General features: G+C 24.7%; 1 protein-coding gene across 1 annotated transcript in view; it reads right to left on the reverse strand.

The window, feature by feature from the left end:
- Positions 1–9,209, reverse strand: part of LOC117181462 (piwi-like protein Siwi) — a 96,475-nt gene extending 87,266 nt beyond the window's left edge. The window contains exon 1 of the mRNA XM_033374265.1: positions 9,101–9,209. The gene's annotated coding sequence lies outside the window, so the exon portion shown is untranslated. The remainder of the gene's footprint in view (positions 1–9,100) is intronic.
- Positions 9,210–9,631: the final 422 nt, after the last annotated feature.

Raw genomic sequence — 9,631 nt, forward strand, 5'->3', positions numbered from 1 at the left:
ATTCGTTCAACGCAAAATTTTTTCTAAACAAATATTTTAAAAACTTAATATGTATCTTATTTAACGTAAATAGACTTAGAAAACATAAATAATTAATTTTTAATATTTTTATTGTTATAGTTTTTTGTTGTAAATAATTTTTGTTGTTTTTTCGTAATTATTAAAATTTAGGACCAGAGCCACCTTTCTTAGTGCTTCTCATTTGTTATTCAAAATTTTCAACTCGATGTGGCGCTTCGTGTGAAAATAAGTTGGGAAATAAAAAAAGTGAAAGTAAGGTAGGAATCTGGTCACGTTACCCACTCTTCACATGGCCTTAAATCATATAATAACAAGGATAAGGACATTTTTGTGTCGACGAAAGAAAAATAAAGAGATGCGTTTTATTGCACACTAGTAATAAATGCACACGCGCAAATCGCGCATTCCTGTCTCTGAATTTCTATTAACTAACATGAAAAAAAGACCAATTTAACCCGTTAACCGTAGGGATTTTTTTCGCAACACTTAACCGTAGGGGGGGGGGGGGCGTCAATTCGACCCGATGCTTAACAAAAATCGAAAAGTTGTTCCTAAAAATCTGCAAAAATTCATGGTTCTTGTTTGAACCTTCTACTTAACGGTTCAATTTCGCAATATCTATTTTTTTGTAAATTATTGATGATATAATAAACAATAAACAAATAAACTCTTAGAAAAAAATGTTTTTTTTTTATCCGAAATTCTTAAGTCAGAGACAAATAAATGAAATTGAACAGTTCAAAAAGGAAATGAAAGGGGAAGAGTTTGCCTTTCAATGAAAAAATTTTGCAAGAAATTTTCATGGAATTGAAACCCTTAATTTTCAACATGAACTCATGCATTATTTTAGGTGTGAATGTTGTAGGTTTTGATAGAAATATACACATTGCTCTATGCAAAACCATTTATTTAGTAACAAAAAATTATTTTTTGATCTAAATATGTAAATGCACCTGTTTTCCTTCGTGCTCCTATTATCGTTCTAACTTATTGAAATGTAATGAATAATAAATTTTTATACTTTGACTTATAAGGAGTAATAAGTGCATTCTCCTTATTCTTGCCAGCAAAAAAAAAAGAAAAATAGTAAACTTACCTCAAGTGTGATCTGTCGAAATATATACGTAAACCGTGGGGGGGGGGGGGGGGGGGGGGGGTCAAATTAACCCAAACTGCACTTTGACTGCACCCTATAGCTGACAAGGTTGCAAATGACTCGAAACAAATTTTTTCAATATAAGGGTTTACATATTTGGAAAATTTATTTTTAAAAAAGAGTTAAATTGTTCAAATTTTAGTCGAAGCGCTTCAAATTAAATAATTTTAATTTGATTTGGAGAATCACAAAACAACATTTTAGGATTAAAATTTTAGAAATAAGTTATTATAAATTCATAGGAATTGGAATTGTATTCTCTATAATTAACAGCGTTTAAAATTAAATAATTAAAGATTGAGAACTTTTAAATTTGAATTCAAAACGATTAAAATTTGGCAATATAATATTGAAAACTAAATTAAGTCTTTCAAAGACAAAACATCTGAAATTTCATCATTTTAAATTTTTATCACATAATAAAAATACAAGTTAACATTCAGACTGATCAAACAACTTTCTAAAATGAAAAATGAATTTAATTATTCTAAAAACAACCTTTCGAAATAAACAGCAATTTTAAATGGGAAACGTTAAAAATGAAAAACTTCTAATCTCGAATTTTGAAACTTAAACGAATGCGAACTTCATTTAAAACTGAAAAAAATTTAAGTAACAAAAAATTGTGATAATAAAAGTTTTTTATGTTAAACACCTTTAAAATTTCAATTGTCTGAAGTAAATTTAAATCGTTTAAGAAATAATAATTTTAAAATTGCTAATAATATTTTCCAAAATTTAACCAATTCAATTTTATTTGCAAAATTAAAACCTATGAAAGGAAAAAAAATTAATTTAGCGTTGTTCACGAAAATTTAGAACTCTGAAATTGTAACCACTTAAAATTATCGAAATTCTCTCCATAAACTGATGTATCAATATTTTTCATTTTTTTATTTCAAATCTTCCTTTAGAATTATTATTCATTTTCGAAATTTTTAAATATATAATATATTTTTTAATTTAAAATTACTTATTTGTTTAAAGCTTCAACTAACAATCGAAAATTTTTAAGATCTCACATAGAAAATTATAAATGAGGAATTACTTTATTTTCCCATCTAAAATTATTAAATTCAAAACTGACTATCAATGCTTTAAATATGAAATTTTGAAACAACATTGTGAAATTGAAAATTAATTTAAGAAAAAACTTCATTTCATGACCTCAAAGATTAAACTGTTTGTGCATACTTTGTCTGACATTTTAAGACTTTATTTTAATAAAAAAAAAAAAAAATTGCACTTCACCGTTTCTACAATCTCATTCCAGAAACTTTTAGAGTTACCCATGTATTAATTATATCACGTGAAATTTTATGAAGTCCTGCATAATATTTTTAAATATATTAAAACCTTATAGGACACTTTAATTTTCTGTGTGCTAAAAATTACTTTTGACTGAAAATGTAATTACAGTGAACCCTAGAGATAGGGCCCCCTGATATAGTCCTCCTGACAATTGATTTCGCCCCGCAAGTAGGAGTAACGGGAGCTGCGCGGGGTGAGCGTCGATCACTCAGGCGTGAACAAACAAAAGCGTTTTCTACGAAATGGCACTCTATCTGGGTAATTCCCTACCAAAGTCAGCCCCAAAATCGGCCCAGTATCAGAGTTTCACTGTATTTCAGTTGAAGATTCATCGTCTGAGTTGAAAACGTGACTTTATGAAAATTTATCTATTTGGTTGAAAGTTCAACTAGTTGGTTAAAAGTTTTGCTAAAAATTCATCTATAGTTAAAGAAGTAACTACTTTGTTTAAATATTCATTTTTTGGATTCAAAATTACTTTTGAGAACTAAAAATTTAATTATTCCGGTTGAAAATTCATTAGGTAAGATGAATTTTTTTTTTAGAAGATTTATCTATTTAGTTATTAATTTGTACTTTTGTTTGAAAATTTAAATACGTGGTTAGAATTTGAACGATTTTGTTTCAAACTCATCTCTTTGGTTAAAGAAGTAACTATTTTGTTTAAAAAATGTCTTTTAAAAATTTCATTATTTCAGTTAAAGATTCATCTCTGATTGAAAATTTAACTTTTTGTCAGAAAAATTAATCTTCTTGGTAGAAGCTTTATCTTGGTTAAAAAATTAAGTTTTTTGTTAAAAAAAAATCATATTATTAGGTAAAAAATTGGGACACATTATGATAAATCAGTCGAACTTACTAATTTGTGGGTAAAGATAACTGATTCATAGATAGAATAATTCAGTTACTGACTGAAATTGGTAAATATTTTAACTGATTAATAAAATTCCACTTTTTTTAAAAACATTAACTATAAAATATTCATTTGAGATTCTAACAATCTCGAAAAAACACTTTTTTTAATTTCAGATACGTGGAAAAAGAATATGAACATTTTTAAACAAATTGTTTTATTTTACTGGACTTTTTAAAATACTGGGAAAATTTCGAGTAACTTGAACCTTTCAAGACCCACTGGGGAACTTTAGTTCTCAAAACCCCTCGCCCAAATCCATAATTAAACATTATTTAAGAATTTTAGAAATTGGGAAGAAATCTAAAAATATTTGATATATTTTCGGAAATATTTTAAAGATTTAAAATATTTTTAATCTCTTTAAAAATTCTAAAATTTTCTAAATATCTTTTAAGCAATTAAAATTTATCCTAAAATTTTGAAAAATAAACAAATTTGCATTAAAATCTCCTAGATTTTTATGGCATTTTCAAAGGGTAACTGAAAACCCGGAAAAATAAAAATAAAGAAGAAAATATTTGAAATGGAAAATTCGAGGAAATAAAAAATTCTTGATAATGGAAATTTTTGGAAATATAAAATTTTCGATAATTTATGATATCAGTGAGACGACTGAAACATCTCGGAAAATAAAATTCCAGAGTATAAACAGTTTCAAAAATTATTTTTAGCATACACAATATTAAATGAAATATTTTTATTTGATGAACATATATTCCTTCATTCATTGATTTTTACTAATTTTTTTTATTATTCAACCAAAATTGTAATTTTTTAGATTTGAGAATTTTAAAACACGGTAATTTTAAAACTTTGAAAATTGCCTATTTGGAATATATTATTTTTCGGGGAATTTTATAGTCCAGAATGTTATTTTTCGAGAATTTTTAGTGTTTTAATTCTTTTTAGAAATATTTTGAATTTTTTTTAAATCTTTTTAAAACATCTAAACCCTATAAATATCTTTTGTAAATGGTTAGAATTGGTATTAATTTTTTTATTCAGCAAAATGTAAAAAAAATTGCCCTAAAATATTCTAGATTCTTTTTCGATAATTTCGTAATTTTTTGACTCCTAAATTATTTTAAGTTAAAACAATTTTTAATTACTTTGAAGCTTCCCAAATATCTTTTAAATCGAACCGAATTTTTATAAAATTTTTTAAATTGCATTACATTCCTACAGATTCTTTTCGAAATTTGTAGGGGGATGACTCAAAAATCCCGAACAAAAAAATTCTTTAAAGCAGAAAATTTCCAAAATTGTAAAATTGCAAAACAGAGGGCAATTGGCTAAATATGAAATGTCCGAAATATTAAAAAAATAAAATAAAATACTTTTACTTGATGATCGGAAATTCCGTTATTCCGGAAGTTTCCGATTTGGAATTTTAAACTTTCTACAATTTTATAATACTCGGAATTTTCTATTTAGAATATTTTCTTTTTTCGCGAATTATCGTGTCGAGTATCTTAATTCTCAGGATTTTTCAGTCTCCCATTTTTAGAAATATATTTAAAACTTTTAAAAATTTCTTTAAAAACTAATTATTTTAAATAAATTATTTTTCAAGTTTTACATTATTTACTAATCTTTTTAACACTTTTAAATATCTCTCATACTTCCCCCGAATTTTTCTAAAATGGGGTGATCTTGCAAAATTTTCATTATCTTTTGAATTCTTTTTTGAAATTTTAGCATATCATTTACAAATTTTCCATTTTTCTATTAAAATTCATGTTTGAAAAAAAAACATTTACAATTTTCCCAGGAACCTTACAAATTTTAATCTCTTGGTACCTTTAAAGACTTAAATTATTTTCGTACCTTTTCAAAATTTTGAAAACTTCGAAATATTTTTAAAAATAGTAATTCAAACTTTTCATAATGTTTTTAAATGTTGCATCAACAAAAAAGCCTTTAAATCTTCCAGATTAGTTTTTGACACATTTTGAAAATTTAAAAACTTAAAATAATCTTTTAAAATAAAACCTATATCTTTTTAAAAATCCATGACCGGTAATATTTATCTTTTTGAAAGTGCGAAAAAGATCTCTCATATTTAATCAATTTATTTAAATAAAAATGATTTACATCATTTAAAAATCAATTTGCAATGTAATGCGGTAAATTTTAGAGAATTGTTCGGGCGATAAAATTTCTAAGTTAAAATAAAATAATTTTTTAACCATTAAAAGTCTTTTGTTTCTTAACTGCGCAGTTTTGAAAAATCTTAAATTTGAAGCAAACAATTTAAAAATGTACTAATATGGAATTGCTCAATTTAACAATGTCTAATTTAATTAAGTTTAATTCTGAAATTATAAAAAAAATTTGATACTATATAATATTATAATATAAATTGTTTAATTTAAATCAATTTAAAAATAATTTCTTCGCAATCGTCAGCGAATACTACAGATCGAAAAAACATTCGTTGGCTATAAATTATATTAGAATAAAATTAGTTTCATAACAATTTAAGAAAATATTCACCAATTTCAGCGGAACACAAAAAAGTGAAAGATGATTTCCTGAAAAATAATAAATTTCAAAGTCCAATAATGGAAATAAATGCTAATTGTTGTCCTGAAAAATAATTCACATGGGAAAAATTTGAGAAAGAAAAAAGTTTCCTGGAAATAAATTTCAATAACTTATAAATTTATTGACTAGATATTTATAAATTTTTTCACGATGACGGCGATTTAAAGTCGAAATACATCAATCGGGAATAATTTTCTTTGTTTAACATAGAGAATTAAAAAATGTTTGTACTACTTTTAATTTTATTTCACCAAAGTCAATAATAATTAATAACAATTATTATTTAAGCTTTGCTTTTAAGATGTTTTAAATTTTTGCAGGATTTCAACAAATTTGTTTTTGATATTTTCAAAAGACTAAAAAATAATTTAAAAATGAAAAAGATTCAAAAAGTTTAAAACAGAACGTAGATTGTTAAAGAATAGGAAATAAAATTGTGAAAATTCTTTACAATTTTGAAAGGTTTCAAGAGAATAACAAAAATTCTTAAGATTTCTAAGAGAAAATTGAAATTTTTTTCTTTCACAAAATTGATTTTAAGAGAACATTTGAAAAATAAATCCAAATATTTCCAGACTTTTAAAAAAACAATTTGAAAGATTTTAGGGATATTTGTATTTTGCAAAACTTTTCCATACTGCTAAGAAAAATTTGAATAATTTAAAAACACATTTTGAGGCTTTTAATAAATGTTTTATATTTAAATATTTGTAAGGTTTTAATGTTGAAAAAAGTAGTTTTAAGAGAATATTTAAAAAAATTTCAAAAGATTTCGAAAATGATCAAAAACTACTGGAAGATTTTTAGACGATTTTAGGAATAATACGAATCTGTTTAAACGATATTTAAGCATTTTTTTGAAGTTTTGGATAAACTAAAAGTATTTTAAAACTTCGAAAAATTTTCGAAAATCTATCAAATATTCTTAATTCCTGAATTAAGATACAAATTATTTTCAATAATTATTATTTATTAATTAAAAATACAAGATTCAAATTTTTTAAAGAAATTATTTTTTGTCTAACTTTAAAAAAGTTATTGTTTAAATTTAAGATTAAAATAATTGGGAAAAATATATTTCTATCAATATTACTATAATATAATAATAATCAATATTATTTTAAATTCAAACAATAATTTTTAAAAACTTTAATCAATAAAAAATTGTTTGATAAAAATATGCGATTATTTTATTTCTAATAAATAAATATTATTGATTAGAAACACGATTTAATTGTTTAAATTCGAGAATCCTATAATTCGGAATTTTTCTAGTTCAGATATTTTATAATTCGGGAATTTTCGAATTCATTAATATTATTAATTTTTAGGAAATAGTAATATTCAAAAAATTTCCAAGTCGGGATTATTATATATCGGCAATTTTATAATTTTGGGAGTTTTATTATTCGGAAATTTTCAAATTTGGGAATCGCAGTGTCGGCAATTTTATTTTTCAGGATTTTTGATTTGACCAAAAAAAAAAATGGGCAAAAAATAAATGTCCCGACTGGGATTATATTTATTATATATTAGCAAATTTGAAAATTTCCGAATTAGAAAATATTAGAAATATTAAAATCCCGAATTTAAACAATTAAAAAAAAGTTTCCATAAATAATATTTATTTATTAAAGATAAAATATTCAAATATTTTTATCAAAGAAAAGTTTTTTATTGCCTGAATTAAAAACAATTGATTAAATAAAAGCAGGGTGGTCGTTTTAATCACATAGAAAAATTCCGGTCATTTCTTAGTTCGCAAACATTTTTCACGGTCAATGAAATTCAAAAATTCGAACTCTATTGCTAAAAATTTTTCATTTGAAGTAATAAAAATTGAACTGCAAATAATTTTAAACAATTTACGATCACATTTTGATTATAAACAGAATGCTTTTTAAATTAAAAGTTAAATTAGTTTTGTTTTAAATAGTTTAAAAATCATTAAAAATCTTCAACATTTTTTTAAAATCTTGAAACATCTACATGTTTAAAAACTTCAGTTTAATTTTTAATGTGAAAATCTGAAAATTTCTAAATTTTCAACTGATTCTGTATCTTTTTGTAAAACCAATTATTATTCACTTGTCAATCCTTAATATACAGTTTTATTTTAAAAATCATTATAATTTATATTCACATTTAATCAACTAAAAAGATTTTATTATAAAAAATTGTCGACATCACAATTTTTAATTTTCTAAATTTTGAAAATTGTAATTTAAAATTCTTTTAAAATGAAAAATGTACGCTTATAAATTAAAATCCAAATTAGACAATTTTTAAGTGGCAGATTTTCCAATTACGCATTAAAAAAGTTTTAAAAAATCAACTGATTATTTGAAAAACTGTGGGAATAAAAAAAATTGAGGTAAATTATTTAAATGAAAAAAATGAAAGAAATTTAAAAACAAAAATACAAACTTTTTTTTAAAGTACAGCAAAAATATTCCGAAAAAAAGACGTTGAAAAAATATCATAAATTCTATGTTATTCTTTTGTTTCAAAACATACAAACCCACATTTCTCGAGAGAGGTTATGTAGAATAATAAAAAAAAATTCCGAAATAGTAATATTTTTTTCAATTACTTAATTTTTAAAAAGAAGAACAGATTTTACACACGAAAAATACAAGAAAGTTGAGTAAATATCAAGAAAATCACCTCGTGGTCTCCTAAACAAAGAACTTTGCATAAGAATATTTTTGATATTTTGTTCTCTCATATGTGTCAAAATGCCAAAATTTCACGCATGAGAAAATAAATCGTTTAATCCGAATTTTTTTATTCTGCGAAGGAAAAATCGGGAAAACTGTAAAAATCCTCATCACTTTCACCACGAACCTGTTAAAACCGGAAAATTCTAGCCACGGGACGAAACAAAGAAATGAATTCCGATTTACGTACACTGTACAGAATTAAAAAAACACTGACACTAAAAAAAAAGTCAAAAAACTAAGGACTGTTTATATTTTCCGTAACCTGGAAAAGTGTTAACTAGAGGAGGAAAAAAAAGAGCAAAAGTCTAATGCATAAACATCCGTGCACCGGCATCTATTTTTTTCCCGGTAAAAAACTGATATTTTTGTATAAAACACTATTTTTTAAACAAAGTATTTAAAATTATAAACAATATCCTCGCTTACCAAAAACTACCAGCGTTCTTGAAGATAAAGGGTTCAGACGGGGCTTGAAACAGTTGAACTGATGAAGATGACTTACTCCTGTGGCCGCAGAAACTGCAGAAAACAAACTAAAGTCTAAAACTACTCACACTAGTTGATTTTTTTACACAAAGGAAAGTGTTTTGGCAGAACCCGCCGCTTCTGAGAAATGGAGGAGCCTGGGTAAAATCTTGTCAGATTTGAGCGATGTGATTGGAGAGTTTGAAAGAGTCTCCCGGCGTTTTATCAAGCTCGTGGATTTGCTGTATTTATAGAAGACGGATGCTGATTGGCGGACGAGTAGAAAATAACAGGGAGATGAAAGAAGTCTCGAGTTCTGTACCAGCCAAGACGCACGTGCTCAGCTTCGTAATAATAAATTAAATAGTAGATTTGAATATTAATTTTAAAGAACAATAAGACTACCGTCTTTTTAAAAAGGTGGGTTTTCTTATTCTGATTATTAAAAAGTTTGGAAAGTATATAGATTCAAGAAAAATTGATCAGAAATAA

The sequence above is a fragment of the Belonocnema kinseyi genome, chromosome 1, assembly GCF_010883055.1.
Source record: "Belonocnema kinseyi isolate 2016_QV_RU_SX_M_011 chromosome 1, B_treatae_v1, whole genome shotgun sequence".
NCBI lineage: Eukaryota > Metazoa > Arthropoda > Insecta > Hymenoptera > Cynipidae > Belonocnema > Belonocnema kinseyi.